The sequence below is a fragment of the Pagrus pagrus genome, assembly GCF_965226575.1.
Source record: "Pagrus pagrus genome assembly, chromosome: 22".
Classification (NCBI taxonomy): domain Eukaryota; kingdom Metazoa; phylum Chordata; class Actinopteri; order Spariformes; family Sparidae; genus Pagrus; species Pagrus pagrus.
Genome location: NC_140204.1, coordinates 2,139,487 through 2,152,117, shown reverse-complemented (window position 1 = coordinate 2,152,117; position 12,631 = coordinate 2,139,487).

The following is a 12,631-nucleotide window of genomic DNA, read 5'->3' as shown; positions in this document are numbered from 1 at the left end:
ACATACATCATTTTAGAATTAGCTCTTTATCAGCTCTCAGACAGAACACATGAGAGGTGGTAATGGATGTGCTGATGATGAGGCAAACTTCCCCGACAGTGATGTCCATGGCGAAGCGTGTTCAAAGATCGTCGGGTTATAGTTAAAAACAGCCCATGCCCAAAAAGTTCCTGAAGGCTGCACAGCCAACGAGAGAGGCTTCATAAGACATGGAGCCCAAGAAAGGATGAAGAGCCAAATCTGGAAACTCACTCATTCCATCGTCAAAGGACATATCATGAGAACCAGTGGAAATACAGAGAACTCGTGATATAAACTAATCAAATAACACAGAATAACAATTCATCTTATCATCTGTAGCTAAGAATCATACATCAGTGGAGTATCTAAAACAATACACGATAACATCACTCAAATCATAACTAAATTATTTTACTGGTTAATAGCAAATACACTCATGTGGTTCTGGCATTTCCTTATATCATTATGGTAGAAGTTATTACCAACATGTATTAGATAGCATGAGGTATCCAGTAAATACAGCGCACAAGGTCTCCCATGTGACCTCCACTTGCTTCCTGTTGCGGCCCGCATCCGATTCTAGACGATGGTGCTGACAATGGCCGTCAACGGAACTGCACCCATCTACCTCCGAACACTGGTAAGACCACACACCCTTAGTACTTAAATCATAGCACTTATGTATTTTTTCTTGTGACAAATGTACTCATTGTACATCGCTTTGGACAAAAGCATCTGCTAAATGCCCTAAATGTAAATAAAAGGAGAGAACCAGAGAGATCTAACTTAGAGAGGAATGCAGTGAAATTACGACTGAGATGGAGGTTGGATTGTTTCCTTGTCTTTCCTGACATCCTCCATCCTGGAGGTCAGAGGTCACTGACACAGAGAGCCTTTAGATCAAAGCATCATCTGGCCCTGTCTAGTTTTGTAGCTTGCTTTTTGGATTTTAGTTTTTAGGGTTTTTGGATTTTGGACAATGGATCACATCTTAAAGGTAATTCTAGGTGCTGTATCGCAGGCACCTAGTCTCAGAAACCCACATAGAGGCCCATCGGATCAACGACCCACAAGTGGCCCAACGACTCTGAAACTCAGAGCTCACGCGTGTCCTTAACGACTCTGTAAGGACCCTCCCACACCGACTTTAAAAGCCTGCAGCTCTCCTCCAGTTAGTTAGAACTGAAGAAGCCTCTTGGGTGAGAGGTGAAACGTCTTCAAGAAACTGAAACACGTCCAGTTGCCTACGATACAGCACCTAGATTTACGATGACCTGGATGACTGAGAACCTTCATGAACATCTTAAAGGTGTTACATTTTTGTATTTATTTTTTTTCAAACTTTTGTCTCACACATTTTGTGAATGAACATGAGTCAAACCTTTGTGTAAAAGCATAATTACGATGAAAAAGCCACTTTTAAGATTCACCGTAGTTTCGTTTCCGGGTCAAACTCATTTTCAATGGCCGTGCACGGGGCAACTTTTCGGTAGCATCAAAATCACTATTTTTAAAACACTAAGAAGACTTGACACAACATGAAACTTTGCTCATAGCATCACCAGGGTCTCTTCACATGAACATGAGCATTGAGAACATCGTTTGTGTACACAAAGTTTGCTAAAAAGGAGGTTTTTGAACAACTCACGTTAGCAGTAGCTTTAGCCGTCGTGCCAGTCGAGATGCGTCGATCCCCGATTCCGATGTAACATGGAGCTTTCTCCTTCATGTTACGCAGCACTTGGCAACACTTAAACCTTTAATGAAACGTCCCATCATTCCAACATTTTTTGCCTCCTAAGGTTGGAATAGTGGTATTTATTTCTTTTTTAAACGTCTTGCCATTCCGACATCTATTAAAAGGGTTAGGGTTACAGGTTGCGGATTACGGTGAAAATTTGTCGGAATGCCGGGACGTTCGCATGTCGGAATGCTGACATGTCGGAATGGCGGTATGTCTGCATTTTGGGATGTCGAATGCCAGCATGTAACCCACACAAACAATGTTCTCAATGCTCGTGTTCATGTGTAGAGACCCTGGTGATGAGCAAAGTTTCATGTTGTGTCAAGTCTTCTTAGTGTTTTAAAAACAGCGATTTTGATGCTACCGAAAAGTTGCCCCGTGCACGGCCATTGAAAATGAGTTTGACCCGGAAACGAAACTATGGTGAATCTTAAAAGTGGCTTTTTCGTCGTAATTATGCTTTTACACGAAGGTTTGACTCATGTTCATTCACAAAATAAGTTGAGGTTGCATTTTGGCAACAGTTACACTTTCATGCAGGTTTCCAAGTGCTACATTATACAAATATTAGGAATTGGGCCCAAAGAGATAACCTTTATGCCAATGATGTGCCCTTAAACCATTGCAATGAGCGTATCTCAAACAGTGAAAACAATGTTTATATCATGTATTATTTTGAGAAACAGTATTCTTATCATCAATCACACAGATCACATATTTCTCCAGCTATGAGTAACATTTAAGGCATTTACTATATCTGTTTCCTGTGTTTCCTAAACTCCACTTTTTTCTTCCTTTGTAATAAAAACGACAATCTACTTTATATCTCAAATAATCTGACCCGATCCTCATCCTGATTCAGTCTTGTGTTTGCAGCCTGGTAGTTTTCCTGCTCTGTGCAGAAACAGCAGAGGTAACACCAGACTGCTGGGCAGGCTCAACAACATTTGAGCTGCCCCCATCATACACCAAACACCAGCGTTCACTCCTGGTGAGAGTAACACAACATCGCAAACCAGAGTCCCTCCGAACCTCAACCACAGCACTCCCATTATGATTATGATTATGCGGAAAGCTCTTCGCTTTGATTGGCCAACTCGTGCCCCATTCCTGCCTGCCTCCCCCGGCCGTGGGCGAATCAGAACGCAGAGAATGGAAAGGCTACAGAAAGTTACAGCAATTAAAAAAATGGCCATCAGGTAGACAACTGTTGTAAGGAAGAATACAGGATTTTTTTTGGACAGTAAATAAAATGCAACCCCTACAAAGCACTGCAGCCAAACGAGACCAGTGCTGATATTTCTGATGCAGACACCAGCCACTTGTTTCAGTCGCCGGTAGGTGATCGGGTAAACAACAGCCACGTAGCGATCTGCACAGGTCAGGATGGGAAAGCACATCTGTCCATTCCAGGGGAAAGTTCCTATGATGGATGCCATCTCCACAAACCAATAGAGATGGACGTATTTGCTGCAAATGTTCATGATACACCCAAATACTCCCATCAGGTCCATCACAGCCATGTTGTAGGTGAAAAAGTCAGAGAAACTCATGACCGCTGGTGAGGAAACAGTACGCTGTTGTTTCCATCGCTGGAATCCCAGATTGAGGACAAGCACAGAGAGAGGGAGGAGGAAGAGGACGTCTGTAAAGGTGAAGGTAACGTATATGGCTGCACGAAGAGAGAAGTCAGGGCATTGAGGGACATAGAGGGAGAAGTTGGAGTAGAACTGAGAGGGAAGGGAGTCATTAGTGGAGGATGAGTGGTTGACTGACATTTTCAAACAGCAGACGCCTGTAGAGGAGAGAAACATAAAAATTCCTGTTGTCAGTTGTTTGAGTCTACAGCCATGCTGACGTGCTCACAGTATCAATGCCAACAAGGTGATCTTAAGCATATATAATGTTTACTAAGTTCACCACCATTACTTTAACACGTTAGCATGCACACATTTACTGATTCACATTATAAGATTGTTATTACTTTTTTAGGTATGAGGTCATAGATCAAAGTATTGAACACATTAAAATGTTTATATTTAAAAAGTAAATAGTTGAGTACAGTTCATCCTGACGGGAGCTGGACTGTGTTTTATATCTTTGTGTGATACCTACTGAGCCTGTTTTTCATTTAGTTCATGAAATTAGCAAGTTTCAGCTTTGGTTAAAGTGTGTTTACTTTATCTCTCCTTTGCTGTGATGTAACACGTATTCATGTATCAGCTTGTCCTCTTTGTAAGAAAAGTTGATTTTTGAGTCTCATTCCCAACGGGTCAAATACTGATGCGCTGGGATTGCAGGTCGGGTCTTCGTCCATCCCAAGGCATCATTGTTTAAAGAGTTGGGAAGGAGAATGAAAGATCAACTGTTCTTACAAAGTGGCCCTTTTCAAAACATAAACAGACCTTCACATAGTGTTACCTACTGTTGTCACTTTTACTACACAAACACATAAAACATTAATTAGTAAATCCATGATAAGAAGATTACCTCACCAAAGTTGTTAGTTCCTGATCGTCCTTCTCCTGAGTCAAAGGCATCGACTGTTGTGTTCGGCTCATGGTCCAAATATAAGTGCACCTGTGTGTGTGTGTGTGTGTGCGCGCGCGCACACACGCATATGTAAAGTGTGGTTGGAGGCAGCGCTGCATTTTCTTCATTTGATATGGAAAAATAGTAGCCGTCGGTCATTTACATCATTCACATTAATCTTCCAGAGAGGTCAGGACACGGGTCAGCTGCACTGACAATGAACCAGAGCCTAGCTCAAAGGCACTAAGGCAGGTTTAATGGATTATCCTGGCTTCTTAAATGTAAGTTTAAAAGTCTGATATCATGCTTATTTCATTGGCATATAAAGATGACTCATAATGACTGTGAATACAAACAATTGTTCTATAAAAACCCTGTTTAACGGTCATTGTTCGAGGTGTTTGCAGAGATGGACAGAGTACTGGACCCCAGTACTTGAGTAAGAGTACAAATACTACTGGTCAAAATTTACTCCGTTACAAGTAAAAGTAGCTCAGTCGACATGTTACTCGAGTAAGAGTAAAAAAGTACTTGCTTTTAAATTTACTTTAAGTGAAAGTAAGAGTAAGAGTAAATTTCTTATTTTGAGTCACTATAATTTTTTCTAAATGAATTTAAGGACCTTTTAACTTTTGTTTCTGAGAATTAACTCTTTGAAACCACCTGCACTGATGTGCTTGCTGTAAGAACCACAATGTGACATAAAGCCTGCAGAAACACCTATAAAAACAAATAAAATAAAGCTGCAAGCAGCGATGAACGGGCCCTCGCCCCCCCACGTACGTCGGACGAGGGCGCCGTCGGAGGGCAGACGCAGAGGGCAAGTTTGTCCACTATGTGGCCCTAGAGCTCACCCATCAATTATATGTCATGTTGTAATGTGTGATTTGGAGAAAACAGCCTGTGAATGTCATGTAAACTGGATGATGTTTGTCGTCACAGCACATAGCTGAGCGAAAGATAGCGCCTCAGTAAGCTTCTGTCAGAAATGCATGTATGTGTTATGTGTGAGAGAAAGTGTGTGTGTGTGTGTGTGTGTGTGTGTGTGTGTGTGTGTGTGTGTCTTTTGGTTTCACTTCTGTTTTGTTGTGCTTGCTTTTATTGTGTGAAGCTCTTTGTGCTACATTGTATTTGTATTAAATGTGCGATATAAATGACGTCTGATTGATTGACATCAGGCTGACCCACAACACAACGTAGCCACCTAGTGGACAGTTTGTGTCCAACACACACAACACATTGACATGGCTCTTACAGTGGCCAAGCATTGAAAGCTCAGACTGTCATGCCCACCAGGAATAACGTAGGCTAAAGCTTTTTACAACTCTTCATCATCAAGGTATGAGGATGAGTCTTAGTGACTGTGAAGTCTGTGGCGTTAAATCTGTAGGGCAAGTTAATTAAAGTACGAGCCATGGAAATGGGTGGAAATGGCGGCAACATCTCAACTTTGAACCAAAATGGCAAACTTCCCATTGGACTGAGGTTGTGGGTCCAAGAGGCTTTTTTGTGCGTTTGGTCACGATACTTATGCGTGCCGAAATGTGTTAGTGTATGTGCATGTAGGAGGCGGGGCTTCAAGACAAAATGGCCACTGGGAACCAAAGTGGCCGACTTCCTGTTGGACTGAGGGTTTCGGTGCCGAGGGGTATTTTGTGCATCTGGTCATGATACATATGTATATCGGAGGCAAAAGCTTTTGACAAGGTGTCATCATCAAGGTCTGAAGATGATATTTAGCGAGTGTGAAGTCTGTGGCGTTAAATCTGTAGGACTAATGAAATAAAGTACGAGGCGTAGAAATGAAAAAAAACTTAATGGGAAAAGCCATAAGGGGGCGTTAGGGGGCGCTACTGAGCTATCAGTTGTAGGGCAGTTGTAGTATCGTACTCATGTGTAACGAGCTACGGGCCAAATCTGGGGACCCATGACTCATGCAGCCAGTGTAGTTACATGATCCCAACATGATTTTGAGTCAATTGATCGCATGACCTGGGAGCTATTGAGCTAACATGCTAAGATTTACATATAAAAATTAATAAAAAATATGAACAGATGTAAAATGTAAAAACAAGAGGCGTATCTCATGCAGCCAGTGTAGTTACATGATCCCAACATGATTTTGAGTCAATTGATCTCATGACCTGGAAGCTATTGAGCTAACATGCTAATATTTGCTAATAAAAATTAATAAAAATTATGAACGGATGTAAAATGTAAAAACAAGAGGTGTATCTCATGCAGCCAGTGTAGTTACATGATCCCAACATGATTTTGAGTCAATTGATCACATGACCTGGAAGCTATTGAGCTAACATGCTAATATTTACATGTAAAAATTAATAAAAATTAATAACAAATACTTAGAGATGTAAAATGTAAAAACAAGAGGCGTATCTCATGCAGCCAGTGTAGTTACATGATCCCAACATGATTTTGAGTCAATTGATCACATGACCTGGAAGCTATTGAGCTAACATGCTAATATTTACATGTAAAATTTAATAGAAAATAATAAAAATTTAAAAAAAATATTTAGAGATATAAAACGTAAAAAACAAGTCTTGCAAATTAGCATGGCCTATATCACGAGATTCAACAGAATTCAGGGAACGCATGGATATATGTTTTTTTTTGTTATGAGCCAAAACACACTTTCCTTGATTATAGCGCCACCTATTGATGGAAATTCACAACGACAACAGATTATAAAAATTTTCGCCAGGTGGGACATATATTCCAAGTTTGGAGAGTTTTGGGGTATGTTCAGGCAGTGAAAAATGCGATCATTTGGGACAAAAAATGATCACTACAAAAACAATAGGGTCCTTGCAGGTTCCCTGCTCGGGCCCTAATGAATGGGATCACAGTTCGCGGTTTTGTGTTGACAAACGCAGTTGAGAGCGTGGCTACTTTGGTGGTATCCTTATGGGGAGGGATGACGTATTTCCGCTTTTACGTAGATCCCAGTGGAGAACGTGCACTGTTATAGGTTCCCTTCTTTGACAAACAGCTTGTGTCCAATAGTATTTTAGAAAAAAAATAAATAAATAAAAAAAGAGCAGACCTGAAAGTAGCGAGTACTTTTCAGCCTTCCTAGAAATTAACTCGAGTAAAAGTAAAAATATTTGTCTTGGAAATGTATTCAAGTAAGAGTAATAAGTACCAAAGAAATCTAATACTCAAGTAAAGTACAAATCCTCTGGATATGTACTTAAGTACAGTACTCAAGTAAATTTACTCCGTTACTGTCCACCACTGGGTGTTTGAGCACCGCTCTCTGAGTTAAATGAGTCACTGCAGCCATAACTGTACCTGTAGATAGTTGTGTCCAAAACACACCTGAGTTAAATGGTTCGTTCATGACTTTGTGGGCTAATTGTGTGCTACTTTAGCTACTTGGTGACTGACATAGTTGCTCTCAATTTTATTTTGAAAGAATCACAAGATCACTGTCACGACTAAGTCAGACATTAAAGGTACCCTGTGGACTTTTGTTGTAAATACACAAAACTTCTATTAAGGTGTCTCACCAAGATGCATTATATGTTTATTTGAGGCCTAATAAACACATTGAATGAATGTCCTTCCTAACAAAACATCTCAAACTGTGATTTATTTGGAATATTTGTGGATTGTTGACACTTATGTTGTCTTCCGTCTCTTCGGGGACCCAGTAACAGTATTTCCAATCTTCTGCTACGTTATACTTCCACTCCACTACATTTTGGAAGCAACTACGTTTTACTCTACTACATTTATGTACTTAACTTTAGTTACCAGTTCTTTTACAGATTACCTGCTGCATCAGAGCCGAGGTTGTGCATTTTTAAATTAATTGTTTAATGGCAATCAAATTAAAAGAAAACTGATTCTTATAATCAGTCGACCCATAGTTTCGACTGATGTTGTTTTACAACACTGATAAAGACGACTCTTCATCTCAGTCTCTGGGAATGAATGCTAAAAGTGCTTTTATTTCTGAACAGTATAACATTATAACATTATAATACATGATATTGCAAACCTGTGCTTTTGGAAACAGAATGTGATTATGAAAGCCACTAAATCAAACTGATAAAATGAGGTATATGCACACATTTTTTTGAAAACACAAAGCATAAACCATTTGTACAACTTAAAAAAACATAGAAAAGATAATAAAATGTCAGCATCAGTTTAAACTGCAACTTAACATCCATCCTTAGCATCCATTCTAGTTTCAATAAAAGGAACTGGTCTGAAAATCACAAATGTTCCTTAAAAGGCACATTAACATTTAGATAAAGATTAACAAAGAGACGTTGGTCTTTTATTTGGCAGTATATTACACCCAGAATTTTTACCAGCATAGTTAAATAATATAAAAAAAAGTTGTTCATACCAAAATCACAGTCACAGAAAACATGTACATATACAGATTTCAGATTAAAGTAAATTCAGGGAACAAGAGCATTAAGTTGAGTAGAGCGTCCTGACAATTCAGTCTCAATGAGTTCTTGATGTGGTTTACATGTTTTGGGAGGTCACAATTAAATCCCCTCACATCAATTATTTCATCAAACTGTTACCTTGACAAAAAAATTAACACATTTAATATAAATGGACTTTGGAGCTTTGTCCATTGACAAGAAGGGGGATGGTAATTCTCCAACATTTTAACCTACACCGCTAAAGTGTCTTTGAATGGTTCCTTGATCAAGGCATTTTATGCAAAACTGTTAGTGGCAACTAACAATAAAAACAATTTTCCATCCAAATGTAACACAGATGTTTACTGAATTATCATGAAATTGTCAAAAGCAAAGTTGAAACTCATTTTAGGAATTGTGCACAGTAAGATAAAGTCGGTGGTGATAATTCCCCAGTCAGGCAGCCTTACATCATTGATATTAGCAGATCACAAACCACAGAAACATTGTTTATTTCATGTGAGTAACAGAACACATGTTGTCTCTTTAGTGTTAAGTGACATTTAAGGCACATGCTTTGTGTACATCATGATTTTGGCTGTTAGCCACCACGTGTCGCTACACAATCTTTTCCTTCAACTCCCCTGTTTTGTTAACTTGTAACAAATAAGCCCACTAGTGTAGTGTAATTCACTCTTATCTCAAATAATCTACATTAACTTCTCATACTCTAACCTGGCCCGATCCTCATCCTGACTCAGTCTTGTGTTTACAGCCTGGTAGTTTTCCTGCTCTGTGTAGAAACAGCAGAGGTAACACCAGACTGCTGGGCATATTGATCCACATTTTAGCCGCCCACACCACACACAAAACACTGGAGCTCACTCCAGGTGAGATAAACACAACATCGCAAACCAGAGTCCCTCCAAACCTCAACCACAGCACTCCCATTATGATTATGATTATGTGGAAAGCTCTTCGCTTTGATTGGTCAACTCGTGCCCCATTCCTGCCCGCCTCCCCCGGCCGTGGGCGAATCAGAACGCAGAGAATGGAAAGGCTACAAAAAGTTACAGCAATTAAAAAAATGGGCATTAACCAGATACTTGGTATAAGTTTAGAATCATTTTGGTCTAATGTCAAGTACAGAAAACACAGCCCTGCAAAGCACTGCAGCCAAACGAGACCAGTGCTGATATTTCTGATGCAGACACCGGCCACTTGTTTGAGTCGCCGGTAGGTGATCGGGTAAACAACAGCCACGTAGCGATCCACACAGGTCAGGATGGGAAAGCACATCTGTCCATTCCAGGGGAAAACTAACATGACGGTCCCCATCCCCGGCAACCAATCGAGACGGATGTATTTGCTGCAAATGTTTACGATACACCCAAATACTCCAATCAGCTCCATCACAGCCATGTTGTAGGTGAAAAAGTCAGAGAAACTTGTGACCGCTGGTGAGGAAACAGTACGCTGTTGTTTCCATCGCTGGAATCCCAGATTGAGGACAAGGACAGAGAGAGGGAGGAGGAAGAGGACGTTTGTTAAGGTGTAGGTAGTGTATATGTCTGCACCAAAGGGGCATTGAGGGACATGGAGGGAGAAGTTGGAGGGAAGGGAGTCATTAGTCATAGATGAGTAGTTGACTGACATTGTCAAACGGCAGATGTGTGTAGAGCTGTGACACAGAGATGGAGGGAAAATAAGATTCACAGAATGAAAGAAAAAGACACATGAAATCAACTGTGCAAAAACATCAGAAAAATCACATGGGTTTTCCGCATGTATTCACATATATTTGTATGTTGTTAAATGTGTAGGCTTTGTACTGTTGTTGCACTTTGGGAGAAGGGAAATTGAGGCGGACAATGAAGCTAATCTAATCGAATCTTATCTACTCTAATCTGCTTGCATACTAGATGATGTTATCTGATTCTCTGTCGACAAAATATTAATAAGTTGCTAATAGATGATTTTACAATTTCAAACTTGTCTGAACTAACATTATTCATTTTCTTGTTCCCTTTGAAGTTACACATTAATGTATCACTGTGCCTTTAAAATGCTATTAACAAATAATAAACACTTTACATTTTCATCACCAACAAAAATAACATTTCTTGAACTTCATACCTTTGCTGCTTTTTCTACAAATGTCTTATAAAATGAAAAACGATAAAATGGTTAAAAACTTCCACCTTACCTAGAAGTGTCGGCTCCTGAGCTTCCCTCTCCTGTGGCAGCGTTGTTGTGTGGGGGCTTGGAGTCCCGATACTCTATCAGTGCATCTCTCAGTGTTTCATGAATATTTAAAGTGTGGTTGGAAGCAGGACTGCATATTTTCTTCAAAGTGGAAAAACAATAATCATCACTCATGTATGAGAGGTCAGGACTCAGGGTCAGCTGCAGAACAGCAAGGCACATTTAATGGATCATCCCAGCCTCATTGAAGCATAATGTCAATAATGCTAATGCATTTAAATATACATGTCTATCCACAGAGACAGAGATTTACATGAGCCACTACGTGCTCAATTCTTTTTTGTTCTACTTGTTACACATATTGTAATCAATCATCCAGTCAACCAAGTAAATGTATAATGTTTGAAAATACTGTATACTTACTGCTAATCACTACTCGTACAGGCAGTAGTAGTATAAAAGGTAGTAATAGTAGTTGTTGTCATTGTAAAGGTTCTGGCCAGATTCATTCTCGCCAATTCATTCTCTTTGGTAAAACGTTGTAATAAAAAGCTTAATATTCTAAAAAGTACAGGTAAAAAAAAGTTAAAAAGAAGCACACCTGTCCGAAAAGAGCTGCAGCAATGCTTGGGCAGCTAAAGCACAGTTTAACGATGAGTATGCAAATGCATGGACTGATACTGAAGGTGATAACATGAAGGCTCTCGACTGACCCAATGGAGAATACATTATTTGGAAATGTTCCCAGAAGTGATAAGACCCATAAGCACGAGTGACCGGTGTTGCTCAGGCTTCATTTAGTCTCTGTGTTTGACAGGATTCAAATAACCTGTAAACCATCTGCTACTTAGTCAAATCAGAACACCTGCGTTGTGTCCGTTTGACCGTGTGTAGATGCTGGTGTTGACTAGAAAACTCAATCATCTATTTTTATTTGTGAAAAGACTAATAATTCAGGAGCATTAAAAAAAAACGTTACTGCCATGTATTTGTGTAGGTGTAAGTAAAGGGTGATTTGTACTTTACCAAACCTCCTTAAATTTACAAAAGGTTAACATTATTTAACCTTTATAAAGTAATCAGAAAACAACATTTTAAATTCACATTTATCTAATTTTGATCATCTCAAATTAAATATAGAAAACGCATTTTCTGCTTAAACACTACAGATCTTGAGATGGTACCTCGTTCGGCCAGGTAGGAGCTTTTATGCCTGCCCTAGAACCTACAGCAGCCAATGAGTAATGGTGCAGATAAGTGACCTAGTCTCTCTTTCTTCTCCTTTCTCCTGAGCCTCTAACACCCCAGGCTCCAGATGATTTATGCATCATGTCACCAATCAGATTGTAAATCCAATAATATGTAGTTTATACAATTTTTCATGCAAATGTTTCTAGCCCGCTCTAAATGACACATTTAAACAGCAAAACTAAAAGCTGTAGATAAACTTGACAGGACAGAAGAAGCTCTCCAGAGGAAACAAAATTAAAATTTTAGCTTTTTTATCTTTTTTTCAGACAGCTCTGATGGAGCTCAGGATTTAGGAGGACAGCTGCTTTACTCCAAATTATTTCACTGTACAGAACTGCACTCTCTGTGACCTGGTGGATGTGTAATTAAAATTAAATCATGACAGATCCTGTTAAGAAAAGCTGCTGTGCTTCATGCTTAAATATGCACATCATCTGTCTTAATGGAGAGACGCACTTATCGATTC